General features: G+C 55.7%; 20 non-coding genes across 20 annotated transcripts; all 20 read right to left on the bottom strand.

The window, feature by feature from the left end:
- Positions 1–428: 428 nt before the first annotated feature.
- On the bottom strand, positions 429–548 carry LOC136579314 (5S ribosomal RNA). The gene has a single exon (XR_010786796.1). It is a non-coding gene; the product is annotated as a 5S ribosomal RNA (ribosomal RNA).
- Positions 549–2,262: 1,714 nt separating this feature from the next.
- On the bottom strand, positions 2,263–2,381 carry LOC136579424 (5S ribosomal RNA). Its single transcript, XR_010786896.1, has one exon. It is a non-coding gene; the product is annotated as a 5S ribosomal RNA (ribosomal RNA).
- A 672-nt stretch (positions 2,382–3,053) lies between these two features.
- LOC136579358 (5S ribosomal RNA) lies at positions 3,054–3,173 on the bottom strand. Its single transcript, XR_010786839.1, has one exon. It is a non-coding gene; the product is annotated as a 5S ribosomal RNA (ribosomal RNA).
- Positions 3,174–4,920: 1,747 nt separating this feature from the next.
- Positions 4,921–5,039, bottom strand: LOC136579423 (5S ribosomal RNA). Its single transcript, XR_010786895.1, has one exon. It is a non-coding gene; the product is annotated as a 5S ribosomal RNA (ribosomal RNA).
- Positions 5,040–5,711: 672 nt separating this feature from the next.
- Positions 5,712–5,831, bottom strand: LOC136579313 (5S ribosomal RNA). Its single transcript, XR_010786795.1, has one exon. It is a non-coding gene; the product is annotated as a 5S ribosomal RNA (ribosomal RNA).
- Positions 5,832–7,545: 1,714 nt separating this feature from the next.
- LOC136579422 (5S ribosomal RNA) lies at positions 7,546–7,664 on the bottom strand. The gene has a single exon (XR_010786894.1). It is a non-coding gene; the product is annotated as a 5S ribosomal RNA (ribosomal RNA).
- Positions 7,665–8,336: 672 nt separating this feature from the next.
- On the bottom strand, positions 8,337–8,456 carry LOC136579357 (5S ribosomal RNA). Its single transcript, XR_010786838.1, has one exon. It is a non-coding gene; the product is annotated as a 5S ribosomal RNA (ribosomal RNA).
- A 1,747-nt stretch (positions 8,457–10,203) lies between these two features.
- On the bottom strand, positions 10,204–10,322 carry LOC136579420 (5S ribosomal RNA). Its single transcript, XR_010786892.1, has one exon. It is a non-coding gene; the product is annotated as a 5S ribosomal RNA (ribosomal RNA).
- Positions 10,323–10,985: 663 nt separating this feature from the next.
- LOC136579312 (5S ribosomal RNA) lies at positions 10,986–11,105 on the bottom strand. The gene has a single exon (XR_010786794.1). It is a non-coding gene; the product is annotated as a 5S ribosomal RNA (ribosomal RNA).
- A 1,714-nt stretch (positions 11,106–12,819) lies between these two features.
- LOC136579419 (5S ribosomal RNA) lies at positions 12,820–12,938 on the bottom strand. The gene has a single exon (XR_010786891.1). It is a non-coding gene; the product is annotated as a 5S ribosomal RNA (ribosomal RNA).
- Positions 12,939–13,610: 672 nt separating this feature from the next.
- Positions 13,611–13,730, bottom strand: LOC136579356 (5S ribosomal RNA). Its single transcript, XR_010786837.1, has one exon. It is a non-coding gene; the product is annotated as a 5S ribosomal RNA (ribosomal RNA).
- Positions 13,731–15,477: 1,747 nt separating this feature from the next.
- Positions 15,478–15,596, bottom strand: LOC136579418 (5S ribosomal RNA). The gene has a single exon (XR_010786890.1). It is a non-coding gene; the product is annotated as a 5S ribosomal RNA (ribosomal RNA).
- A 663-nt stretch (positions 15,597–16,259) lies between these two features.
- Positions 16,260–16,379, bottom strand: LOC136579354 (5S ribosomal RNA). Its single transcript, XR_010786835.1, has one exon. It is a non-coding gene; the product is annotated as a 5S ribosomal RNA (ribosomal RNA).
- Positions 16,380–18,162: 1,783 nt separating this feature from the next.
- LOC136579275 (5S ribosomal RNA) lies at positions 18,163–18,281 on the bottom strand. The gene has a single exon (XR_010786759.1). It is a non-coding gene; the product is annotated as a 5S ribosomal RNA (ribosomal RNA).
- A 673-nt stretch (positions 18,282–18,954) lies between these two features.
- On the bottom strand, positions 18,955–19,074 carry LOC136579311 (5S ribosomal RNA). The gene has a single exon (XR_010786793.1). It is a non-coding gene; the product is annotated as a 5S ribosomal RNA (ribosomal RNA).
- A 1,714-nt stretch (positions 19,075–20,788) lies between these two features.
- LOC136579417 (5S ribosomal RNA) lies at positions 20,789–20,907 on the bottom strand. The gene has a single exon (XR_010786889.1). It is a non-coding gene; the product is annotated as a 5S ribosomal RNA (ribosomal RNA).
- Positions 20,908–21,579: 672 nt separating this feature from the next.
- On the bottom strand, positions 21,580–21,699 carry LOC136579309 (5S ribosomal RNA). Its single transcript, XR_010786792.1, has one exon. It is a non-coding gene; the product is annotated as a 5S ribosomal RNA (ribosomal RNA).
- Positions 21,700–23,413: 1,714 nt separating this feature from the next.
- On the bottom strand, positions 23,414–23,532 carry LOC136579257 (5S ribosomal RNA). Its single transcript, XR_010786742.1, has one exon. It is a non-coding gene; the product is annotated as a 5S ribosomal RNA (ribosomal RNA).
- A 672-nt stretch (positions 23,533–24,204) lies between these two features.
- On the bottom strand, positions 24,205–24,324 carry LOC136579307 (5S ribosomal RNA). The gene has a single exon (XR_010786790.1). It is a non-coding gene; the product is annotated as a 5S ribosomal RNA (ribosomal RNA).
- Positions 24,325–26,044: 1,720 nt separating this feature from the next.
- On the bottom strand, positions 26,045–26,163 carry LOC136579416 (5S ribosomal RNA). The gene has a single exon (XR_010786888.1). It is a non-coding gene; the product is annotated as a 5S ribosomal RNA (ribosomal RNA).
- Positions 26,164–26,359: the final 196 nt, after the last annotated feature.

Here is a 26,359-nt window from a genome sequence, read left to right as displayed (position 1 = left end):
GCAGACAACATTTCTTTTTAGCCACTTCGCTCAACTATATACCTTACAAGTGGGACAGATTTACCCCTCCGTCACAAGCTCCTACCAACTCACGGTCGCACGGCCTTGTTGAGCGGGAGCTGGAACATCCTCCCAAATCCAGTCGCCTCCAAGAACTCCCAAAGCCCCCTAATCCTTCTCGCTGACCTTGGAAAAGAGCAGCCGATTTACCAGCAGCGTCCAGGAATTACCGGCCAGTCGGCAACCCTTGCCCGGGGCCTTTGTGCGCAAGCCGCTTTTAACTCTGTCCTTTGCGGGCGGAGACAGGGGGTGCGAGGGGGGGCTTTCGGCTTTAGGCCCCTAGCGGCCACCGAGGGTCTTGCTTCTTTCTGGGAAGCTAGGAGCAGCTCCGTGCTGGCTCGACTGGGGAAAAGAAGAAGAGAGGCAGGAGTCTACAGCACCCGGTATTCCCAGGAGGTCTCCCATCCAAGTACTGTCCGAGCCCAACCCTGCTTAGCTTCCGAGAGCGGAGGGGATCGGGCGTTTCCAGGGTGGTATGGCCGGTAGACGCTAGCCAGCTGCCCCGAGTCGCCCGGGTAGCTTACCTCGGGCTGCCGTTCCCACACCTTTGGCCCAGCCGGGGGCCGGCTCCCCAGATCCGAGGCTGCAAGGGCCGGGGGCGGCTCTCGTACCGACCCGTGTTGCAGAGACGTGACACTCCCCAGCAGCAGGTGCCCTTCAAAAGGTGGGGCCAAGGCATTCCATGCTAAGGCTGAGAAAAGATTCAGGGTGCCAAAGAAAGAAAGAGAGACCCAGAGAGCCCGACGCCTGGCCAGGTGTCCAGGGGCCACTTGTGGCAGGGCATGCTAAGAGGGTGGACAGCCATTGGCTTCTTTCTGGTTCCCCCCACCACCACCACCACCTTTATCTTCTTCCGCTGCGTTCTAGCTCGGCCTGCAGCTCACCGCTCGTTGCCTCCAACAGCCTTGCTGCTGCTGCTGCCGCCGCCGCCGGAGTGTCCCAGAGTGACATCCTGGTCCCCTCCAGAATTGTCATACATCTCTGTCTTATGTGGATGCACTGTGCAAAGCTGTCATGTCTATTTTCTCTGTGCGTGTTGCACAGCTGCAGCGTCTGAAGGGTTAACTCCCTTAAAGTCATTGCCTGTGAGCTCTGCTGCTGCTGAATGTATCCATCTTACAGTGCCATGTGACGTGGTGGGGATGAATCTATACATATGTGTGATTGGCTTCCACAAGAGAGTTCAGTGGAGTGAAGTCTAAGTCTGCTCTGCTGAGAAGCACCCATCTTCCACCCGAGGGTTCGCTAGCACAGAGACGCACGAGGGCACCATTAGCCCTTGCCTTGCCGAAGATGGAGGAGAAGGAAAGGCCGCCTAAGCCTATGTGACGCGCATGGGAGTGAGGGAGACCAAATATCTTTCTTCCCCAAGAGTCCTAGTCCAAGGGAGCCATGGTAAGTAACTGCCTCCTCTTGGGACTATACCTTTCCTACAGCAAGATCCGTGCTGAAGTCTGCCGAACCCCTGAAAATAACCTAAAGTCGGTTTACCATTCCTATGCCGCCGTCCGCAGTCTGGATCACCGTCTAGTGGTACACCTTTAGCCGACAGCCACGCGCGTTGCAGTCCACGAGAGCGGGCTGATAGTTACTGCCGTTCTGTGGCCATGGACTTTCAGCTGGAGTTTTCCGAAGAATGCTAATCTACCTGCGCTGTAAAGTCTGCCTGCTGAAGTGTGTTGTACCGTGTTTTCAAAGTCACTCGTAAAGTTTCACCGGGCCTCTACCGGTCCGGAGGACCCGAGGTACTGTACGCTCGTCCGGTCTTATTTATCCGCCGTGTATGAATGCCGCTGTGGGGAACGGTGGCGTCGCAGACTGACAACTACAACCCCATCCTACCTGGTATTGTCTTTCCGGATAGCAAGCTACCAAACACAGGGTCTGTTTCTGTACATTTCTCGTTTCTTTCTTACCAAAAAGGGGTAAGTGTAGAAGGAAGGGGGTGGTACAGTAGTTTTCTTTTTCTTTTTCTACCACAGATTTCTTTCAATGTCCCTGTAGGGCATTGGAAGCAGAAAGAAAGCTGTGAGGGCTATGATAATGCAGTGCGGTGCTTTCCTGGCATTAGGGGGTTAAAGAGCAGCAGACGGAAAGCAAACGACAAAAAGCAAGTAAGTGCGCCCTTGAAAAAGGGTGAGGGAAGAAAAGGTCCTAAAGGGAGGAGTGCGACTCCTGCTGGTGCCGGTGAGGAAAAGCAAAAGCCTACAGCACCTGGTATTCCCAGGCGGTCTCCCATCCAAGTACTAACCAGGCCCGACCCTGCTTAGCTTCCGAGATCAGACGAGATCGGGCGTGTTCAGGGTGGTGTGGCCGTAGGCAGAGACAGGCCTCTCGCTTTCTGCTCTTCTGCTTCACAGTGCCGACGACGCTGCTGACGCTGCTGCTGTTCTTTGCACGGCTCCACACCAGGCCCGTTCCTCTTGGCCTTCCCCTCCCTCAACTCTCTGCAGCCTCATGCTGCCGCTGCTTGCGCGCGACCGGGTGAGGCGCACTTCCAAGAGCCAAGGCTCCTTCACAATCTCAAGTCTTTCTTTTCCTCCACCAGCAATGCAAAAATCAGCGGCAGACAACATTTCTTTTTAGCCACTTCGCTCAACTATATACCTTACAAGTGGGACAGATTTACCCCTCCGTCACAAGCTCCTACCAACTCACGGTCGCACGGCCTTGTTGAGCGGGAGCTGGAACATCCTCCCAAATCCAGTCGCCTCCAAGAACTCCCAAAGCCCCCTAATCCTTCTCGCTGACCTTGGAAAAGAGCAGCCGATTTACCAGCAGCGTCCAGGAATTACCGGCCAGTCGGCAACCCTTGCCCGGGGCCTTTGTGCGCAAGCCGCTTTTAACTCTGTCCTTTGCGGGCGGAGACAGGGGGTGCGAGGGGGGGCTTTCGGCTTTAGGCCCCTAGCGGCCACCGAGGGTCTTGCTTCTTTCTGGGAAGCTAGGAGCAGCTCCGTGCTGGCTCGACTGGGGAAAAGAAGAAGAGAGGCAGGAGTCTACAGCACCCGGTATTCCCAGGAGGTCTCCCATCCAAGTACTGTCCGAGCCCAACCCTGCTTAGCTTCCGAGAGCGGAGGGGGTCGGGCGTTTCCAGGGTGGTATGGCCGGTAGACGCTAGCCAGCTGCCCCGAGTCGCCCGGGTAGCTTACCTCGGGCTGCCGTTCCCACACCTTTGGCCCAGCCGGGGGCCGGCTCCCCAGATCCGAGGCTGCAAGGGCCGGGGGCGGCTCTCGTACCGACCCGTGTTGCAGAGACGTGACACTCCCCAGCAGCAGGTGCCCTTCAAAAGGTGGGGCCAAGGCATTCCATGCTAAGGCTGAGAAAAGATTCAGGGTGCCAAAGAAAGAAAGAGAGACCCAGAGAGCCCGACGCCTGGCCAGGTGTCCAGGGGCCACTTGTGGCAGGGCATGCTAAGAGGGTGGACAGCCATTGGCTTCTTTCTGGTTCCCCCCACCACCACCACCACCTTTATCTTCTTCCGCTGCGTTCTAGCTCGGCCTGCAGCTCACCGCTCGTTGCCTCCAACAGCCTTGCTGCTGCTGCTGCCGCCGCCGCCGGAGTGTCCCAGAGTGACATCCTGGTCCCCTCCAGAATTGTCATACATCTCTGTCTTATGTGGATGCACTGTGCAAAGCTGTCATGTCTATTTTCTCTGTGCGTGTTGCACAGCTGCAGCGTCTGAAGGGTTAACTCCCTTAAAGTCATTGCCTGTGAGCTCTGCTGCTGCTGAATGTATCCATCTTACAGTGCCATGTGACGTGGTGGGGATGAATCTATACATATGTGTGATTGGCTTCCACAAGAGAGTTCAGTGGAGTGAAGTCTAAGTCTGCTCTGCTGAGAAGCACCCATCTTCCACCCGAGGGTTCGCTAGCACAGAGACGCACGAGGGCACCATTAGCCCTTGCCTTGCCGAAGATGGAGGAGAAGGAAAGGCCGCCTAAGCCTATGTGACGCGCATGGGAGTGAGGGAGACCAAATATCTTTCTTCCCCAAGAGTCCTAGTCCAAGAGAGCCATGGTAAGTAACTGCCTCCTCTTGGGACTATACCTTTCCTACAGCAAGATCCGTGCTGAAGTCTGCCGAACCCCTGAAAATAACCTAAAGTCGGTTTACCATTCCTATGCCGCCGTCCGCAGTCTGGATCACCGTCTAGTGGTACACCTTTAGCCGACAGCCACGCGCGTTGCAGTCCACGAGAGCGGGCTGATAGCTACTGCCGTTCTGTGGCCATGGACTTTCAGCTGGAGTTTTCCGAAGAATGCTAATCTACCTGCGCTGTAAAGTCTGCCTGCTGAAGTGTGTTGTACCGTGTTTTCAAAGTCACTCGTAAAGTTTCACCGGGCCTCTACCGGTCCGGAGGACCCGAGGTACTGTACGCTCGTCCGGTCTTATTTATCCGCCGTGTATGAATGCCGCTGTGGGGAACGGTGGCGTCGCAGACTGACAACTACAACCCCATCCTACCTGGTATTGTCTTTCCGGATAGCAAGCTACCAAACACAGGGTCTGTTTCTGTACATTTCTCGTTTCTTTCTTACCAAAAAGGGGTAAGTGTAGAAGGAAGGGGGTGGTACAGTAGTTTTCTTTTTCTTTTTCTACCACAGATTTCTTTCAATGTCCCTGTAGGGCATTGGAAGCAGAAAGAAAGCTGTGAGGGCTATGATAATGCAGTGCGGTGCTTTCCTGGCATTAGGGGGTTAAAGAGCAGCAGACGGAAAGCAAACGACAAAAAGCAAGTAAGTGCGCCCTTGAAAAAGGGTGAGGGAAGAAAAGGTCCTAAAGGGAGGAGTGCGACTCCTGCTAAAGGTCCTAAAGGGAGGAGTGCGACTCCTGCTGGTGCCGGTGAGGAAAAGCAAAAGCCTACAGCACCTGGTATTCCCAGGCGGTCTCCCATCCAAGTACTAACCAGGCCCGACCCTGCTTAGCTTCCGAGATCAGACGAGATCGGGCGTGTTCAGGGTGGTGTGGCCGTAGGCAGAGACAGGCCTCTCGCTTTCTGCTCTTCTGCTTCACAGTGCCGACGACGCTGCTGACGCTGCTGCTGTTCTTTGCACGGCTCCACACCAGGCCCGTTCCTCTTGGCCTTCCCCTCCCTCAACTCTCTGCAGCCTCATGCTGCCGCTGCTTGCGCGCGACCGGGTGAGGCGCACTTCCAAGAGCCAAGGCTCCTTCACAATCTCAAGTCTTTCTTTTCCTCCACCAGCAATGCAAAAATCAGCGGCAGACAACATTTCTTTTTAGCCACTTCGCTCAACTATATACCTTACAAGTGGGACAGATTTACCCCTCCGTCACAAGCTCCTACCAACTCACGGTCGCACGGCCTTGTTGAGCGGGAGCTGGAACATCCTCCCAAATCCAGTCGCCTCCAAGAACTCCCAAAGCCCCCTAATCCTTCTCGCTGACCTTGGAAAAGAGCAGCCGATTTACCAGCAGCGTCCAGGAATTACCGGCCAGTCGGCAACCCTTGCCCGGGGCCTTTGTGCGCAAGCCGCTTTTAACTCTGTCCTTTGCGGGCGGAGACAGGGGGTGCGAGGGGGGGCTTTCGGCTTTAGGCCCCTAGCGGCCACCGAGGGTCTTGCTTCTTTCTGGGAAGCTAGGAGCAGCTCCGTGCTGGCTCGACTGGGGAAAAGAAGAAGAGAGGCAGGAGTCTACAGCACCCGGTATTCCCAGGAGGTCTCCCATCCAAGTACTGTCCGAGCCCAACCCTGCTTAGCTTCCGAGAGCGGAGGGGATCGGGCGTTTCCAGGGTGGTATGGCCGGTAGACGCTAGCCAGCTGCCCCGAGTCGCCCGGGTAGCTTACCTCGGGCTGCCGTTCCCACACCTTTGGCCCAGCCGGGGGCCGGCTCCCCAGATCCGAGGCTGCAAGGGCCGGGGGCGGCTCTCGTACCGACCCGTGTTGCAGAGACGTGACACTCCCCAGCAGCAGGTGCCCTTCAAAAGGTGGGGCCAAGGCATTCCATGCTAAGGCTGAGAAAAGATTCAGGGTGCCAAAGAAAGAAAGAGAGACCCAGAGAGCCCGACGCCTGGCCAGGTGTCCAGGGGCCACTTGTGGCAGGGCATGCTAAGAGGGTGGACAGCCATTGGCTTCTTTCTGGTTCCCCCCACCACCACCACCACCTTTATCTTCTTCCGCTGCGTTCTAGCTCGGCCTGCAGCTCACCGCTCGTTGCCTCCAACAGCCTTGCTGCTGCTGCTGCCGCCGCCGCCGGAGTGTCCCAGAGTGACATCCTGGTCCCCTCCAGAATTGTCATACATCTCTGTCTTATGTGGATGCACTGTGCAAAGCTGTCATGTCTATTTTCTCTGTGCGTGTTGCACAGCTGCAGCGTCTGAAGGGTTAACTCCCTTAAAGTCATTGCCTGTGAGCTCTGCTGCTGCTGAATGTATCCATCTTACAGTGCCATGTGACGTGGTGGGGATGAATCTATACATATGTGTGATTGGCTTCCACAAGAGAGTTCAGTGGAGTGAAGTCTAAGTCTGCTCTGCTGAGAAGCACCCATCTTCCACCCGAGGGTTCGCTAGCACAGAGACGCACGAGGGCACCATTAGCCCTTGCCTTGCCGAAGATGGAGGAGAAGGAAAGGCCGCCTAAGCCTATGTGACGCGCATGGGAGTGAGGGAGACCAAATATCTTTCTTCCCCAAGAGTCCTAGTCCAAGGGAGCCATGGTAAGTAACTGCCTCCTCTTGGGACTATACCTTTCCTACAGCAAGATCCGTGCTGAAGTCTGCCGAACCCCTGAAAATAACCTAAAGTCGGTTTACCATTCCTATGCCGCCGTCCGCAGTCTGGATCACCGTCTAGTGGTACACCTTTAGCCGACAGCCACGCGCGTTGCAGTCCACGAGAGCGGGCTGATAGTTACTGCCGTTCTGTGGCCATGGACTTTCAGCTGGAGTTTTCCGAAGAATGCTAATCTACCTGCGCTGTAAAGTCTGCCTGCTGAAGTGTGTTGTACCGTGTTTTCAAAGTCACTCGTAAAGTTTCACCGGGCCTCTACCGGTCCGGAGGACCCGAGGTACTGTACGCTCGTCCGGTCTTATTTATCCGCCGTGTATGAATGCCGCTGTGGGGAACGGTGGCGTCGCAGACTGACAACTACAACCCCATCCTACCTGGTATTGTCTTTCCGGATAGCAAGCTACCAAACACAGGGTCTGTTTCTGTACATTTCTCGTTTCTTTCTTACCAAAAAGGGGTAAGTGTAGAAGGAAGGGGGTGGTACAGTAGTTTTCTTTTTCTTTTTCTACCACAGATTTCTTTCAATGTCCCTGTAGGGCATTGGAAGCAGAAAGAAAGCTGTGAGGGCTATGATAATGCAGTGCGGTGCTTTCCTGGCATTAGGGGGTTAAAGAGCAGCAGACGGAAAGCAAACGACAAAAAGCAAGTAAGTGCGCCCTTGAAAAAGGGTGAGGGAAGAAAAGGTCCTAAAGGGAGGAGTGCGACTCCTGCTGGTGCCGGTGAGGAAAAGCAAAAGCCTACAGCACCTGGTATTCCCAGGCGGTCTCCCATCCAAGTACTAACCAGGCCCGACCCTGCTTAGCTTCCGAGATCAGACGAGATCGGGCGTGTTCAGGGTGGTGTGGCCGTAGGCAGAGACAGGCCTCTCGCTTTCTGCTCTTCTGCTTCACAGTGCCGACGACGCTGCTGACGCTGCTGCTGTTCTTTGCACGGCTCCACACCAGGCCCGTTCCTCTTGGCCTTCCCCTCCCTCAACTCTCTGCAGCCTCATGCTGCCGCTGCTTGCGCGCGACCGGGTGAGGCGCACTTCCAAGAGCCAAGGCTCCTTCACAATCTCAAGTCTTTCTTTTCCTCCACCAGCAATGCAAAAATCAGCGGCAGACAACATTTCTTTTTAGCCACTTCGCTCAACTATATACCTTACAAGTGGGACAGATTTACCCCTCCGTCACAAGCTCCTACCAACTCACGGTCGCACGGCCTTGTTGAGCGGGAGCTGGAACATCCTCCCAAATCCAGTCGCCTCCAAGAACTCCCAAAGCCCCCTAATCCTTCTCGCTGACCTTGGAAAAGAGCAGCCGATTTACCAGCAGCGTCCAGGAATTACCGGCCAGTCGGCAACCCTTGCCCGGGGCCTTTGTGCGCAAGCCGCTTTTAACTCTGTCCTTTGCGGGCGGAGACAGGGGGTGCGAGGGGGGGCTTTCGGCTTTAGGCCCCTAGCGGCCACCGAGGGTCTTGCTTCTTTCTGGGAAGCTAGGAGCAGCTCCGTGCTGGCTCGACTGGGGAAAAGAAGAAGAGAGGCAGGAGTCTACAGCACCCGGTATTCCCAGGAGGTCTCCCATCCAAGTACTGTCCGAGCCCAACCCTGCTTAGCTTCCGAGAGCGGAGGGGGTCGGGCGTTTCCAGGGTGGTATGGCCGGTAGACGCTAGCCAGCTGCCCCGAGTCGCCCGGGTAGCTTACCTCGGGCTGCCGTTCCCACACCTTTGGCCCAGCCGGGGGCCGGCTCCCCAGATCCGAGGCTGCAAGGGCCGGGGGCGGCTCTCGTACCGACCCGTGTTGCAGAGACGTGACACTCCCCAGCAGCAGGTGCCCTTCAAAAGGTGGGGCCAAGGCATTCCATGCTAAGGCTGAGAAAAGATTCAGGGTGCCAAAGAAAGAAAGAGAGACCCAGAGAGCCCGACGCCTGGCCAGGTGTCCAGGGGCCACTTGTGGCAGGGCATGCTAAGAGGGTGGACAGCCATTGGCTTCTTTCTGGTTCCCCCCACCACCACCACCACCTTTATCTTCTTCCGCTGCGTTCTAGCTCGGCCTGCAGCTCACCGCTCGTTGCCTCCAACAGCCTTGCTGCTGCTGCTGCCGCCGCCGCCGGAGTGTCCCAGAGTGACATCCTGGTCCCCTCCAGAATTGTCATACATCTCTGTCTTATGTGGATGCACTGTGCAAAGCTGTCATGTCTATTTTCTCTGTGCGTGTTGCACAGCTGCAGCGTCTGAAGGGTTAACTCCCTTAAAGTCATTGCCTGTGAGCTCTGCTGCTGCTGAATGTATCCATCTTACAGTGCCATGTGACGTGGTGGGGATGAATCTATACATATGTGTGATTGGCTTCCACAAGAGAGTTCAGTGGAGTGAAGTCTAAGTCTGCTCTGCTGAGAAGCACCCATCTTCCACCCGAGGGTTCGCTAGCACAGAGACGCACGAGGGCACCATTAGCCCTTGCCTTGCCGAAGATGGAGGAGAAGGAAAGGCCGCCTAAGCCTATGTGACGCGCATGGGAGTGAGGGAGACCAAATATCTTTCTTCCCCAAGAGTCCTAGTCCAAGAGAGCCATGGTAAGTAACTGCCTCCTCTTGGGACTATACCTTTCCTACAGCAAGATCCGTGCTGAAGTCTGCCGAACCCCTGAAAATAACCTAAAGTCGGTTTACCATTCCTATGCCGCCGTCCGCAGTCTGGATCACCGTCTAGTGGTACACCTTTAGCCGACAGCCACGCGCGTTGCAGTCCACGAGAGCGGGCTGATAGCTACTGCCGTTCTGTGGCCATGGACTTTCAGCTGGAGTTTTCCGAAGAATGCTAATCTACCTGCGCTGTAAAGTCTGCCTGCTGAAGTGTGTTGTACCGTGTTTTCAAAGTCACTCGTAAAGTTTCACCGGGCCTCTACCGGTCCGGAGGACCCGAGGTACTGTACGCTCGTCCGGTCTTATTTATCCGCCGTGTATGAATGCCGCTGTGGGGAACGGTGGCGTCGCAGACTGACAACTACAACCCCATCCTACCTGGTATTGTCTTTCCGGATAGCAAGCTACCAAACACAGGGTCTGTTTCTGTACATTTCTCGTTTCTTTCTTACCAAAAAGGGGTAAGTGTAGAAGGAAGGGGGTGGTACAGTAGTTTTCTTTTTCTTTTTCTACCACAGATTTCTTTCAATGTCCCTGTAGGGCATTGGAAGCAGAAAGAAAGCTGTGAGGGCTATGATAATGCAGTGCGGTGCTTTCCTGGCATTAGGGGGTTAAAGAGCAGCAGACGGAAAGCAAACGACAAAAAGCAAGTAAGTGCGCCCTTGAAAAAGGGTGAGGGAAGAAAAGGTCCTAAAGGGAGGAGTGCGACTCCTGCTAAAGGTCCTAAAGGGAGGAGTGCGACTCCTGCTGGTGCCGGTGAGGAAAAGCAAAAGCCTACAGCACCTGGTATTCCCAGGCGGTCTCCCATCCAAGTACTAACCAGGCCCGACCCTGCTTAGCTTCCGAGATCAGACGAGATCGGGCGTGTTCAGGGTGGTGTGGCCGTAGGCAGAGACAGGCCTCTCGCTTTCTGCTCTTCTGCTTCACAGTGCTGCTGACGCTGCTGCTGTTCTTTGCACGGCTCCACACCAGGCCCGTTCCTCTTGGCCTTCCCCTCCCTCAACTCTCTGCAGCCTCATGCTGCCGCTGCTTGCGCGCGACCGGGTGAGGCGCACTTCCAAGAGCCAAGGCTCCTTCACAATCTCAAGTCTTTCTTTTCCTCCACCAGCAATGCAAAAATCAGCGGCAGACAACATTTCTTTTTAGCCACTTCGCTCAACTATATACCTTACAAGTGGGACAGATTTACCCCTCCGTCACAAGCTCCTACCAACTCACGGTCGCACGGCCTTGTTGAGCGGGAGCTGGAACATCCTCCCAAATCCAGTCGCCTCCAAGAACTCCCAAAGCCCCCTAATCCTTCTCGCTGACCTTGGAAAAGAGCAGCCGATTTACCAGCAGCGTCCAGGAATTACCGGCCAGTCGGCAACCCTTGCCCGGGGCCTTTGTGCGCAAGCCGCTTTTAACTCTGTCCTTTGCGGGCGGAGACAGGGGGTGCGAGGGGGGGCTTTCGGCTTTAGGCCCCTAGCGGCCACCGAGGGTCTTGCTTCTTTCTGGGAAGCTAGGAGCAGCTCCGTGCTGGCTCGACTGGGGAAAAGAAGAAGAGAGGCAGGAGTCTACAGCACCCGGTATTCCCAGGAGGTCTCCCATCCAAGTACTGTCCGAGCCCAACCCTGCTTAGCTTCCGAGAGCGGAGGGGATCGGGCGTTTCCAGGGTGGTATGGCCGGTAGACGCTAGCCAGCTGCCCCGAGTCGCCCGGGTAGCTTACCTCGGGCTGCCGTTCCCACACCTTTGGCCCAGCCGGGGGCCGGCTCCCCAGATCCGAGGCTGCAAGGGCCGGGGGCGGCTCTCGTACCGACCCGTGTTGCAGAGACGTGACACTCCCCAGCAGCAGGTGCCCTTCAAAAGGTGGGGCCAAGGCATTCCATGCTAAGGCTGAGAAAAGATTCAGGGTGCCAAAGAAAGAAAGAGAGACCCAGAGAGCCCGACGCCTGGCCAGGTGTCCAGGGGCCACTTGTGGCAGGGCATGCTAAGAGGGTGGACAGCCATTGGCTTCTTTCTGGTTCCCCCCACCACCACCACCACCTTTATCTTCTTCCGCTGCGTTCTAGCTCGGCCTGCAGCTCACCGCTCGTTGCCTCCAACAGCCTTGCTGCTGCTGCTGCCGCCGCCGCCGGAGTGTCCCAGAGTGACATCCTGGTCCCCTCCAGAATTGTCATACATCTCTGTCTTATGTGGATGCACTGTGCAAAGCTGTCATGTCTATTTTCTCTGTGCGTGTTGCACAGCTGCAGCGTCTGAAGGGTTAACTCCCTTAAAGTCATTGCCTGTGAGCTCTGCTGCTGCTGAATGTATCCATCTTACAGTGCCATGTGACGTGGTGGGGATGAATCTATACATATGTGTGATTGGCTTCCACAAGAGAGTTCAGTGGAGTGAAGTCTAAGTCTGCTCTGCTGAGAAGCACCCATCTTCCACCCGAGGGTTCGCTAGCACAGAGACGCACGAGGGCACCATTAGCCCTTGCCTTGCCGAAGATGGAGGAGAAGGAAAGGCCGCCTAAGCCTATGTGACGCGCATGGGAGTGAGGGAGACCAAATATCTTTCTTCCCCAAGAGTCCTAGTCCAAGGGAGCCATGGTAAGTAACTGCCTCCTCTTGGGACTATACCTTTCCTACAGCAAGATCCGTGCTGAAGTCTGCCGAACCCCTGAAAATAACCTAAAGTCGGTTTACCATTCCTATGCCGCCGTCCGCAGTCTGGATCACCGTCTAGTGGTACACCTTTAGCCGACAGCCACGCGCGTTGCAGTCCACGAGAGCGGGCTGATAGTTACTGCCGTTCTGTGGCCATGGACTTTCAGCTGGAGTTTTCCGAAGAATGCTAATCTACCTGCGCTGTAAAGTCTGCCTGCTGAAGTGTGTTGTACCGTGTTTTCAAAGTCACTCGTAAAGTTTCACCGGGCCTCTACCGGTCCGGAGGACCCGAGGTACTGTACGCTCGTCCGGTCTTATTTATCCGCCGTGTATGAATGCCGCTGTGGGGAACGGTGGCGTCGCAGACTGACAACTACAACCCCATCCTACCTGGTATTGTCTTTCCGGATAGCAAGCTACCAAACACAGGGTCTGTTTCTGTACATTTCTCGTTTCTTTCTTACCAAAAAGGGGTAAGTGTAGAAGGAAGGGGGTGGTACAGTAGTTTTCTTTTTCTTTTTCTACCACAGATTTCTTTCAATGTCCCTGTAGGGCATTGGAAGCAGAAAGAAAGCTGTGAGGGCTATGATAATGCAGTGCGGTGCTTTCCTGGCATTAGGGGGTTAAAGAGCAGCAGACGGAAAGCAAACGACAAAAAGCAAGTAAGTGCGCCCTTGAAAAAGGGTGAGGGAAGAAAAGGTCCTAAAGGGAGGAGTGCGACTCCTGCTGGTGCCGGTGAGGAAAAGCAAAAGCCTACAGCACCTGGTATTCCCAGGCGGTCTCCCATCCAAGTACTAACCAGGCCCGACCCTGCTTAGCTTCCGAGATCAGACGAGATCGGGCGTGTTCAGGGTGGTGTGGCCGTAGGCAGAGACAGGCCTCTCGCTTTCTGCTCTTCTGCTTCACAGTGCCGACGACGCTGCTGACGCTGCTGCTGTTCTTTGCACGGCTCCACACCAGGCCCGTTCCTCTTGGCCTTCCCCTCCCTCAACTCTCTGCAGCCTCATGCTGCCGCTGCTTGCGCGCGACCGGGTGAGGCGCACTTCCAAGAGCCAAGGCTCCTTCACAATCTCAAGTCTTTCTTTTCCTCCACCAGCAATGCAAAAATCAGCGGCAGACAACATTTCTTTTTAGCCACTTCGCTCAACTATATACCTTACAAGTGGGACAGATTTACCCCTCCGTCACAAGCTCCTACCAACTCACGGTCGCACGGCCTTGTTGAGCGGGAGCTGGAACATCCTCCCAAATCCAGTCGCCTCCAAGAACTCCCAAAGCCCCCTAATCCTTCTCGCTGACCTTGGAAAAGAGCAGCCGATTTACCAGCAGCGTCCAGGAATTACCGGCCAGTCGGCAACCCTTGCCCGGGGCCTTTGTGCGCAAGCCGCTTTTAACTCTGTCCTTTGCGGGCGGAGACAGGGGGTGCGAGGGGGGGCTTTCGGCTTTAGGCCCCTAGCGGCCACCGAGGGTCTTGCTTCTTTCTGGGAAGCTAGGAGCAGCTCCGTGCTGGCTCGACTGGGGAAAAGAAGAAGAGAGGCAGGAGTCTACAGCACCCGGTATTCCCAGGAGGTCTCCCATCCAAGTACTGTCCGAGCCCAACCCTGCTTAGCTTCCGAGAGCGGAGGGGGTCGGGCGTTTCCAGGGTGGTATGGCCGGTAGACGCTAGCCAGCTGCCCCGAGTCGCCCGGGTAGCTTACCTCGGGCTGCCGTTCCCACACCTTTGGCCCAGCCGGGGGCCGGCTCCCCAGATCCGAGGCTGCAAGGGCCGGGGGCGGCTCTCGTACCGACCCGTGTTGCAGAGACGTGACACTCCCCAGCAGCAGGTGCCCTTCAAAAGGTGGGGCCAAGGCATTCCATGCTAAGGCTGAGAAAAGATTCAGGGTGCCAAAGAAAGAAAGAGAGACCCAGAGAGCCCGACGCCTGGCCAGGTGTCCAGGGGCCACTTGTGGCAGGGCATGCTAAGAGGGTGGACAGCCATTGGCTTCTTTCTGGTTCCCCCCACCACCACCACCACCTTTATCTTCTTCCGCTGCGTTCTAGCTCGGCCTGCAGCTCACCGCTCGTTGCCTCCAACAGCCTTGCTGCTGCTGCTGCCGCCGCCGCCGGAGTGTCCCAGAGTGACATCCTGGTCCCCTCCAGAATTGTCATACATCTCTGTCTTATGTGGATGCACTGTGCAAAGCTGTCATGTCTATTTTCTCTGTGCGTGTTGCACAGCTGCAGCGTCTGAAGGGTTAACTCCCTTAAAGTCATTGCCTGTGAGCTCTGCTGCTGCTGAATGTATCCATCTTACAGTGCCATGTGACGTGGTGGGGATGAATCTATACATATGTGTGATTGGCTTCCACAAGAGAGTTCAGTGGAGTGAAGTCTAAGTCTGCTCTGCTGAGAAGCACCCATCTTCCACCCGAGGGTTCGCTAGCACAGAGACGCACGAGGGCACCATTAGCCCTTGCCTTGCCGAAGATGGAGGAGAAGGAAAGGCCGCCTAAGCCTATGTGACGCGCATGGGAGTGAGGGAGACCAAATATCTTTCTTCCCCAAGAGTCCTAGTCCAAGAGAGCCATGGTAAGTAACTGCCTCCTCTTGGGACTATACCTTTCCTACAGCAAGATCCGTGCTGAAGTCTGCCGAACCCCTGAAAATAACCTAAAGTCGGTTTACCATTCCTATGCCGCCGTCCGCAGTCTGGATCACCGTCTAGTGGTACACCTTTAGCCGACAGCCACGCGCGTTGCAGTCCACGAGAGCGGGCTGATAGCTACTGCCGTTCTGTGGCCATGGACTTTCAGCTGGAGTTTTCCGAAGAATGCTAATCTACCTGCGCTGTAAAGTCTGCCTGCTGAAGTGTGTTGTACCGTGTTTTCAAAGTCACTCGTAAAGTTTCACCGGGCCTCTACCGGTCCGGAGGACCCGAGGTACTGTACGCTCGTCCGGTCTTATTTATCCGCCGTGTATGAATGCCGCTGTGGGGAACGGTGGCGTCGCAGACTGACAACTACAACCCCATCCTACCTGGTATTGTCTTTCCGGATAGCAAGCTACCAAACACAGGGTCTGTTTCTGTACATTTCTCGTTTCTTTCTTACCAAAAAGGGGTAAGTGTAGAAGGAAGGGGGTGGTACAGTAGTTTTCTTTTTCTTTTTCTACCACAGATTTCTTTCAATGTCCCTGTAGGGCATTGGAAGCAGAAAGAAAGCTGTGAGGGCTATGATAATGCAGTGCGGTGCTTTCCTGGCATTAGGGGGTTAAAGAGCAGCAGACGGAAAGCAAACGACAAAAAGCAAGTAAGTGCGCCCTTGAAAAAGGGTGAGGGAAGAAAAGGTCCTAAAGGGAGGAGTGCGACTCCTGCTAAAGGTCCTAAAGGGAGGAGTGCGACTCCTGCTGGTGCCGGTGAGGAAAAGCAAAAGCCTACAGCACCTGGTATTCCCAGGCGGTCTCCCATCCAAGTACTAACCAGGCCCGACCCTGCTTAGCTTCCGAGATCAGACGAGATCGGGCGTGTTCAGGGTGGTGTGGCCGTAGGCAGAGACAGGCCTCTCGCTTTCTGCTCTTCTGCTTCACAGTGCTGCTGACGCTGCTGCTGTTCTTTGCACGGCTCCACACCAGGCCCGTTCCTCTTGGCCTTCCCCTCCCTCAACTCTCTGCAGCCTCATGCTGCCGCTGCTTGCGCGCGACCGGGTGAGGCGCACTTCCAAGAGCCAAGGCTCCTTCACAATCTCAAGTCTTTCTTTTCCTCCACCAGCAATGCAAAAATCAGCGGCAGACAACATTTCTTTTTAGCCACTTCGCTCAACTATATACCTTACAAGTGGGACAGATTTACCCCTCCGTCACAAGCTCCTACCAACTCACGGTCGCACGGCCTTGTTGAGCGGGAGCTGGAACATCCTCCCAAATCCAGTCGCCTCCAAGAACTCCCAAAGCCCCCTAATCCTTCTCGCTGACCTTGGAAAAGAGCACCCGATTTACCAGCAGCGTCCAGGAATTACCGGCCAGTCGGCAACCCTTGCCCGAGGCCTGTGTGCGCAAGCCGCTTTTAACTCTGTCCTTTGCGGGCGGAGACAGGGGGTGCGAGGGGGGGCTTTCGGCTTTAGGCCCCTAGCGGCCACCGAGGGTCTTGCTTCTTTCTGGGAAGCTAGGAGCAGCTCCGTGCTGGCTCGACTGGGGAAAAGAAGAAGAGAGGCAGGAGTCTACAGCACCCGGTATTCCCAGGAGGTCTCCCATCCAAGTACTGTCCGAGCCCAACCCTGCTTAGCTTCCGAGAGCGGAGGGGGTCGGGCGTTTCCAGGGTGGTATGGCCGGTAGACGCTAGCCAGCTGCCCCGAGTCGCCCGGGTAGCTTACCTCGGGCTGCCGTTCCCACACCTTTGGCCCAGCCGGGGGCCGGCTCCCCAGATCCGAGGCTGCAAGGGCCGGGGGCGGCTCTCGTACCGACCCGTGTTGCAGAGACGTGACACTCCCCAGCAGCAGGTGCCCTTCAAAAGGTGGGGCCAAGGCATTCCATGCTAAGGCTGAGAAAAGATTCAGGGTGCCAAAGAAAGAAAGAGAGACCCAGAGAGCCCGACGCCTGGCCAGGTGTCCAGGGGCCACTTGTGGCAGGGCATGCTAAGAGGGTGGACAGCCATTGGCTTCTTTCTGGTTCCCCCCCACCACCACCACCACCTTTATCTTCTTCCGCTGCGTTCTAGCTCGGCCTGCAGCTCACCGCTCGTTGCCTCCAACAGCCTTGCTGCTGCTGCTGCCGCCGCCGCCGGAGTTTCCCAGAGTGACATCCTGGTCCCCTCCAGAATTGTCATACATCTCTGTCTTATGTGGATGCACTGTGCAAAGCTGTCATGTCTATTTTCTCTGTGCGTGTTGCACAGCTGCAGCGTCTGAAGGGTTAACTCCCTTAAAGTCATTGCCTGTGAGCTCTGCTGCTGCTGAATGTATCCATCTTACAGTGCCATGTGACGTGGTGGGGATGAATCTATACATATGTGTGATTGGCTTCCACAAGAGAGTTCAGTGGAGTGAAGTCTAAGTCTGCTCTGCTGAGAAGCACCCATCTTCCACCCGAGGGTTCGCTAGCACAGAGACGCACGAGGGCACCATTAGCCCTTGCCTTGCCGAAGATGGAGGAGAAGGAAAGGCCGCCTAAGCCTATGTGACGCGCATGGGAGTGAGGGAGACCAAATATCTTTCTTCCCCAAGAGTCCTAGTCCAAGAGAGCCATGGTAAGTAACTGCCTCCTCTTGGGACTATACCTTTCCTACAGCAAGATCCGTGCTGAAGTCTGCCGAACCCCTGAAAATAACCTAAAGTCGGTTTACCATTCCTATGCCGCCGTCCGCAGTCTGGATCACCGTCTAGTGGTACACCTTTAGCCGACAGCCACGCGCGTTGCAGTCCACGAGAGCGGGCTGATAGTTACTGCCGTTCTGTGGCCATGGACTTTCAGCTGGAGTTTTCCGAAGAATGCTAATCTACCTGCGCTGTAAAGTCTGCCTGCTGAAGTGTGTTGTACCGTGTTTTCAAAGTCACTCGTAAAGTTTCACCGGGCCTCTACCGGTCCGGAGGACCCGAGGTACTGTACGCTCGTCCGGTCTTATTTATCCGCCGTGTATGAATGCCGCTGTGGGGAACGGTGGCGTCGCAGACTGACAACTACAACCCCATCCTACCTGGTATTGTCTTTCCGGATAGCAAGCTACCAAACACAGGGTCTGTTTCTGTACATTTCTCGTTTCTTTCTTACCAAAAAGGGGTAAGTGTAGAAGGAAGGGGGTGGTACAGTAGTTTTCTTTTTCTTTTTCTACCACAGATTTCTTTCAATGTCCCTGTAGGGCATTGGAAGCAGAAAGAAAGCTGTGAGGGCTATGATAATGCAGTGCGGTGCTTTCCTGGCATTAGGGGGTTAAAGAGCAGCAGACGGAAAGCAAACGACAAAAAGCAAGTAAGTGCGCCCTTGAAAAAGGGTGAGGGAAGAAAAGGTCCTAAAGGGAGGAGTGCGACTCCTGCTGGTGCCGGTGAGGAAAAGCAAAAGCCTACAGCACCTGGTATTCCCAGGCGGTCTCCCATCCAAGTACTGGTGCCGGTGAGGAAAAGCAAAAGCCTACAGCACCTGGTATTCCCAGGCGGTCTCCCATCCAAGTACTAACCAGGCCCGACCCTGCTTAGCTTCCGAGATTAGACGAGATCGGGCGTGTTCAGGGTGGTGTGGCCGTAGGCAGAGACAGGCCTCTCGCTTTCTGCTCTTCTGCTTCACAGTGCCGACGACGCTGCTGACGCTGCTGCTGTTCTTTGCACGGCTCCACACCAGGCCCGTTCCTCTTGGCCTTCCCCTCCCTCAACTCTCTGCAGCCTCATGCTGCCGCTGCTTGCGCGCGACCGGGTGAGGCGCACTTCCAAGAGCCAAGGCTCCTTCACAATCTCAAGTCTTTCTTTTCCTCCACCAACAATGCAAAAATCAGCGGCAGACAACATTTCTTTTTAGCCACTTCGCTCAACTATATACCTTACAAGTGGGACAGATTTACCCCTCCGTCACAAGCTCCTACCAACTCACGGTCGCACGGCCTTGTTGAGCGGGAGCTGGAACATCCTCCCAAATCCAGTCGCCTCCAAGAACTCCCAAAGCCCCCTAATCCTTCTCGCTGACCTTGGAAAAGAGCACCCGATTTACCAGCAGCGTCCAGGAATTACCGGCCAGTCGGCAACCCTTGCCCGGGGGCCTTTGTGCGCAAGCCGCTTTTAACTCTGTCCTTTGCGGGCGGAGACAGGGGGTGCGAGGGGGGGCTTTCGGCTTTAGGCCCCTAGCGGCCACCGAGGGTCTTGCTTCTTTCTGGGAGGCTAGGAGCAGCTCCGTGCTGGCTCGACTGGGGAAAAGAAGAAGAGAGGCAGGAGTCTACAGCACCCGGTATTCCCAGGAGGTCTCCCATCCAAGTACTGTCCGAGCCCAACCCTGCTTAGCTTCCGAGAGCGGAGGGGATCGGGCGTTTCCAGGGTGGTATGGCCGGTAGACGCTAGCCAGCTGCCCCGAGTCGCCCGGGTAGCTTACCTCGGGCTGCCGTTCCCACACCTTTGGCCCAGCCGGGGGCCGGCTCCCCAGATCCGAGGCTGCAAGGGCCGGGGGCGGCTCTCGTACCGACCCGTGTTGCAGAGACGTGACACTCCCCAGCAGCAGGTGCCCTTCAAAAGGTGGGGCCAAGGCATTCCATGCTAAGGCTGAGAAAAGATTCAGGGTGCCAAAGAAAGAAAGAGAGACCCAGAGAGCCCGACGCCTGGCCAGGTGTCCAGGGGCCACTTGTGGCAGGGCATGCTAAGAGGGTGGACAGCCATTGGCTTCTTTCTGGTTCCCCCCACCACCACCACCACCTTTATCTTCTTCCGCTGCGTTCTAGCTCGGCCTGCAGCTCACCGCTCGTTGCCTCCAACAGCCTTGCTGCTGCTGCTGCCGCCGCCGCCGGAGTGTCCCAGAGTGACATCCTGGTCCCCTCCAGAATTGTCATACATCTCTGTCTTATGTGGATGCACTGTGCAAAGCTGTCATGTCTATTTTCTCTGTGCGTGTTGCACAGCTGCAGCGTCTGAAGGGTTAACTCCCTTAAAGTCATTGCCTGTGAGCTCTGCTGCTGCTGAATGTATCCATCTTACAGTGCCATGTGACGTGGTGGGGATGAATCTATACATATGTGTGATTGGCTTCCACAAGAGAGTTCAGTGGAGTGAAGTCTAAGTCTGCTCTGCTGAGAAGCACCCATCTTCCACCCGAGGGTTCGCTAGCACAGAGACGCACGAGGGCACCATTAGCCCTTGCCTTGCCGAAGATGGAGGAGAAGGAAAGGCCGCCTAAGCCTATGTGACGCGCATGGGAGTGAGGGAGACCAAATATCTTTCTTCCCCAAGAGTCCTAGTCCAAGGGAGCCATGGTAAGTAACTGCCTCCTCTTGGGACTATACCTTTCCTACAGCAAGATCCGTGCTGAAGTCTGCCGAACCCCTGAAAATAACCTAAAGTCGGTTTACCATTCCTATGCCGCCGTCCGCAGTCTGGATCACCGTCTAGTGGTACACCTTTAGCCGACAGCCACGCGCGTTGCAGTCCACGAGAGCGGGCTGATAGTTACTGCCGTTCTGTGGCCATGGACTTTCAGCTGGAGTTTTCCGAAGAATGCTAATCTACCTGCGCTGTAAAGTCTGCCTGCTGAAGTGTGTTGTACCGTGTTTTCAAAGTCACTCGTAAAGTTTCACCGGGCCTCTACCGGTCCGGAGGACCCGAGGTACTGTACGCTCGTCCGGTCTTATTTATCCGCCGTGTATGAATGCCGCTGTGGGGAACGGTGGCGTCGCAGACTGACAACTACAACCCCATCCTACCTGGTATTGTCTTTCCGGATAGCAAGCTACCAAACACAGGGTCTGTTTCTGTACATTTCTCGTTTCTTTCTTACCAAAAAGGGGTAAGTGTAGAAGGAAGGGGGTGGTACAGTAGTTTTCTTTTTCTTTTTCTACCACAGATTTCTTTCAATGTCCCTGTAGGGCATTGGAAGCAGAAAGAAAGCTGTGAGGGCTATGATAATGCAGTGCGGTGCTTTCCTGGCATTAGGGGGTTAAAGAGCAGCAGACGGAAAGCAAACGACAAAAAGCAAGTAAGTGCGCCCTTGAAAAAGTGTGAGGGAAGAAAAGGTCCTAAAGGGAGGAGTGCGACTCCTGCTGGTGCCGGTGAGGAAAAGCAAAAGCCTACAGCACCTGGTATTCCCAGGCGGTCTCCCATCCAAGTACTAACCAGGCCCGACCCTGCTTAGCTTCCGAGATCAGACGAGATCGGGCGTGTTCAGGGTGGTGTGGCCGTAGGCAGAGACAGGCCTCTCGCTTTCTGCTCTTCTGCTTCACAGTGCCGACGACGCTGCTGACGCTGCTGCTGTTCTTTGCACGGCTCCACACCAGGCCCGTTCCTCTTGGCCTTCCCCTCCCTCAACTCTCTGCAGCCTCATGCTGCCGCTGCTTGCGCGCGACCGGGTGAGGCGCACTTCCAAGAGCCAAGGCTCCTTCACAATCTCAAGTCTTTCTTTTCCTCCACCAGCAATGCAAAAATCAGCGGCAGACAACATTTCTTTTTAGCCACTTCGCTCAACTATATACCTTACAAGTGGGACAGATTTACCCCTCCGTCACAAGCTCCTACCAACTCACGGTCGCACGGCCTTGTTGAGCGGGAGCTGGAACATCCTCCCAAATCCAGTCGCCTCCAAGAACTCCCAAAGCCCCCTAATCCTTCTCGCTGACCTTGGAAAAGAGCACCCGATTTACCAGCAGCGTCCAGGAATTACCGGCCAGTCGGCAACCCTTGCCCGGGGCCTTTGTGCGCAAGCCGCTTTTAACTCTGTCCTTTGCGGGCGGAGACAGGGGGTGCGAGGGGGGGCTTTCGGCTTTAGGCCCCTAGCGGCCACCGAGGGTCTTGCTTCTTTCTGGGAGGCTAGGACCAGCTCCGTGCTGGCTCGACTGGGGAAAAGAAGAAGAGAGGCAGGAGTCTACAGCACCCGGTATTCCCAGGAGGTCTCCCATCCAAGTACTGTCCGAGCCCAACCCTGCTTAGCTTCCGAGAGCGGAGGGGATCGGGCGTTTCCAGGGTGGTATGGCCGGTAGACGCTAGCCAGCTGCCCCGAGTCGCCCGGGTAGCTTACCTCGGGCTGCCGTTCCCACACCTTTGGCCCAGCCGGGGGCCGGCTCCCCAGATCCGAGGCTGCAAGGGCCGGGGGCGGCTCTCGTACCGACCCGTGTTGCAGAGACGTGACACTCCCCAGCAGCAGGTGCCCTTCAAAAGGTGGGGCCAAGGCATTCCATGCTAAGGCTGAGAAAAGATTCAGGGTGCCAAAGAAAGAAAGAGAGACCCAGAGAGCCCGACGCCTGGCCAGGTGTCCAGGGGCCACTTGTGGCAGGGCATGCTAAGAGGGTGGACAGCCATTGGCTTCTTTCTGGTTCCCCCCACCACCACCACCACCTTTATCTTCTTCCGCTGCGTTCTAGCTCGGCCTGCAGCTCACCGCTCGTTGCCTCCAACAGCCTTGCTGCTGCTGCTGCCGCCGCCGCCGGAGTGTCCCAGAGTGACATCCTGGTCCCCTCCAGAATTGTCATACATCTCTGTCTTATGTGGATGCACTGTGCAAAGCTGTCATGTCTATTTTCTCTGTGCGTGTTGCACAGCTGCAGCGTCTGAAGGGTTAACTCCCTTAAAGTCATTGCCTGTGAGCTCTGCTGCTGCTGAATGTATCCATCTTACAGTGCCATGTGACGTGGTGGGGATGAATCTATACATATGTGTGATTGGCTTCCACAAGAGAGTTCAGTGGAGTGAAGTCTAAGTCTGCTCTGCTGAGAAGCACCCATCTTCCACCCGAGGGTTCGCTAGCACAGAGACGCACGAGGGCACCATTAGCCCTTGCCTTGCCGAAGATGGAGGAGAAGGAAAGGCCGCCTAAGCCTATGTGACGCGCATGGGAGTGAGGGAGACCAAATATCTTTCTTCCCCAAGAGTCCTAGTCCAAGGGAGCCATGGTAAGTAACTGCCTCCTCTTGGGACTATACCTTTCCTACAGCAAGATCCGTGCTGAAGTCTGCCGAACCCCTGAAAATAACCTAAAGTCGGTTTACCATTCCTATGCCGCCGTCCGCAGTCTGGATCACCGTCTAGTGGTACACCTTTAGCCGACAGCCACGCGCGTTGCAGTCCACGAGAGCGGGCTGATAGCTACTGCCGTTCTGTGGCCATGGACTTTCAGCTGGAGTTTTCCGAAGAATGCTAATCTACCTGCGCTGTAAAGTCTGCCTGCTGAAGTGTGTTGTACCGTGTTTTCAAAGTCACTCGTAAAGTTTCACCGGGCCTCTACCGGTCCGGAGGACCCGAGGTACTGTACGCTCGTCCGGTCTTATTTATCCGCCGTGTATGAATGCCGCTGTGGGGAACGGTGGCGTCGCAGACTGACAACTACAACCCCATCCTACCTGGTATTGTCTTTCCGGATAGCAAGCTACCAAACACAGGGTCTGTTTCTGTACATTTCTCGTTTCTTTCTTACCAAAAAGGGGTAAGTGTAGAAGGAAGGGGGTGGTACAGTAGTTTTCTTTTTCTTTTTCTACCACAGATTTCTTTCAATGTCCCTGTAGGGCATTGGAAGCAGAAAGAAAGCTGTGAGGGCTATGATAATGCAGTGCGGTGCTTTCCTGGCATTAGGGGGTTAAAGAGCAGCAGACGGAAAGCAAACGACAAAAAGCAAGTAAGTGCGCCCTTGAAAAAGTGTGAGGGAAGAAAAGGTCCTAAAGGGAGGAGTGCGACTCCTGCTGGTGCCGGTGAGGAAAAGCAAAAGCCTACAGCACCTGGTATTCCCAGGCGGTCTCCCATCCAAGTACTAACCAGGCCCGACCCTGCTTAGCTTCCGAGATCAGACGAGATCAGGCGTGTTCAGGGTGGTGTGGCCGTAGGCAGAGACAGGCCTCTCGCTTTCTGCTCTTCTGCTTCACAGTGCCGACGACGCTGCTGACGCTGCTGCTGTTCTTTGCACGGCTCCACACCAGGCCCGTTCCTCTTGGCCTTCCCCTCCCTCAACTCTCTGCAGCCTCATGCTGCCGCTGCTTGCGCGCGACCGGGTGAGGCGCACTTCCAAGAGCCAAGGCTCCTTCACAATCTCAAGTCTTTCTTTTCCTCCACCAGCAATGCAAAAATCAGCGGCAGACAACATTTCTTTTTAGCCACTTCGCTCAACTATATACCTTACAAGTGGGACAGATTTACCCCTCCGTCACAAGCTCCTACCAACTCACGGTCGCACGGCCTTGTTGAGCGGGAGCTGGAACATCCTCCCAAATCCAGTCGCCTCCAAGAACTCCCAAAGCCCCCTAATCCTTCTCGCTGACCTTGGAAAAGAGCACCCGATTTACCAGCAGCGTCCAGGAATTACCGGCCAGTCGGCAACCCTTGCCCGGGGCCTTTGTGCGCAAGCCGCTTTTAACTCTGTCCTTTGCGGGCGGAGACAGGGGGTGCGAGGGGGGGCTTTCGGCTTTAGGCCCCTAGCGGCCACCGAGGGTCTTGCTTCTTTCTGGGAAGCTAGGAGCAGCTCCGTGCTGGCTCGACTGGGGAAAAGAAGAAGAGAGGCAGGAGTCTACAGCACCCGGTATTCCCAGGAGGTCTCCCATCCAAGTACTGTCCGAGCCCAACCCTGCTTAGCTTCCGAGAGCGGAGGGGATCGGGCGTTTCCAGGGTGGTATGGCCGGTAGACGCTAGCCAGCTGCCCCGAGTCGCCCGGGTAGCTTACCTCGGGCTGCCGTTCCCACACCTTTGGCCCAGCCGGGGGCCGGCTCCCCAGATCCGAGGCTGCAAGGGCCGGGGGCGGCTCTCGTACCGACCCGTGTTGCAGAGACGTGACACTCCCCAGCAGCAGGTGCCCTTCAAAAGGTGGGGCCAAGGCATTCCATGCTAAGGCTGAGAAAAGATTCAGGGTGCCAAAGAAAGAAAGAGAGACCCAGAGAGCCCGACGCCTGGCCAGGTGTCCAGGGGCCACTTGTGGCAGGGCATGCTAAGAGGGTGGACAGCCATTGGCTTCTTTCTGGTTCCCCCCACCACCACCACCACCTTTATCTTCTTCCGCTGCGTTCTAGCTCGGCCTGCAGCTCACCGCTCGTTGCCTCCAACAGCCTTGCTGCTGCTGCTGCCGCCGCCGCCGGAGTGTCCCAGAGTGACATCCTGGTCCCCTCCAGAATTGTCATACATCTCTGTCTTATGTGGATGCACTGTGCAAAGCTGTCATGTCTATTTTCTCTGTGCGTGTTGCACAGCTGCAGCGTCTGAAGGGTTAACTCCCTTAAAGTCATTGCCTGTGAGCTCTGCTGCTGCTGAATGTATCCATCTTACAGTGCCATGTGACGTGGTGGGGATGAATCTATACATATGTGTGATTGGCTTCCACAAGAGAGTTCAGTGGAGTGAAGTCTAAGTCTGCTCTGCTGAGAAGCACCCATCTTCCACCCGAGGGTTCGCTAGCACAGAGACGCACGAGGGCACCATTAGCCCTTGCCTTGCCGAAGATGGAGGAGAAGGAAAGGCCGCCTAAGCCTATGTGACGCGCATGGGAGTGAGGGAGACCAAATATCTTTCTTCCCCAAGAGTCCTAGTCCAAGAGAGCCATGGTAAGTAACTGCCTCCTCTTGGGACTATACCTTTCCTACAGCAAGATCCGTGCTGAAGTCTGCCGAACCCCTGAAAATAACCTAAAGTCGGTTTACCATTCCTATGCCGCCGTCCGCAGTCTGGATCACCGTCTAGTGGTACACCTTTAGCCGACAGCCACGCGCGTTGCAGTCCACGAGAGCGGGCTGATAGCTACTGCCGTTCTGTGGCCATGGACTTTCAGCTGGAGTTTTCCGAAGAATGCTAATCTACCTGCGCTGTAAAGTCTGCCTGCTGAAGTGTGTTGTACCGTGTTTTCAAAGTCACTCGTAAAGTTTCACCGGGCCTCTACCGGTCCGGAGGACCCGAGGTACTGTACGCTCGTCCGGTCTTATTTATCCGCCGTGTATGAATGCCGCTGTGGGGAACGGTGGCGTCGCAGACTGACAACTACAACCCCATCCTACCTGGTATTGTCTTTCCGGATAGCAAGCTACCAAACACAGGGTCTGTTTCTGTACATTTCTCGTTTCTTTCTTACCAAAAAGGGGTAAGTGTAGAAGGAAGGGGGTGGTACAGTAGTTTTCTTTTTCTTTTTCTTTTTCTACCACAGATTTCTTTCAATGTCCCTGTAGGGCATTGGAAGCAGAAAGAAAGCTGTGAGGGCTATGATAATGCAGTGCGGTGCTTTCCTGGCATTAGGGGGTTAAAGAGCAGCAGACGGAAAGCAAACGACAAAAAGCAAGTAAGTGCGCCCTTGAAAAAGGCTGAGGGAAGAAAAGGTCCTAAAGGGAGGAGTGCGACTCCTGCTGGTGCCGGTGAGGAAAAGCAAAAGCCTACAGCACCTGGTATTCCCAGGCGGTCTCCCATCCAAGTACTAACCAGGCCCGACCCTGCTTAGCTTCCGAGATCAGACGAGATCGGGCGTGTTCAGGGTGGTGTGGCCGTAGGCAGAGACAGGCCTCTCGCTTTCTGCTCTTCTGCTTCACAGTGCCGACGACGCTGCTGACGCTGCTGCTGTTCTTTGCACGGCTCCACACCAGGCCCGTTCCTCTTGGCCTTCCCCTCCCTCAACTCTCTGCAGCCTCATGCTGCCGCTGCTTGCGCACGACCGGGTGAGGCGCACTTCCAAGAGCCAAGGCTCCTTC

Source organism: Eleutherodactylus coqui, chromosome 9, assembly GCF_035609145.1.
Source record: "Eleutherodactylus coqui strain aEleCoq1 chromosome 9, aEleCoq1.hap1, whole genome shotgun sequence".
Lineage (NCBI taxonomy): Eukaryota > Metazoa > Chordata > Amphibia > Anura > Eleutherodactylidae > Eleutherodactylus > Eleutherodactylus coqui.
This window is presented reverse-complemented; position numbering and strand designations above follow the sequence as displayed.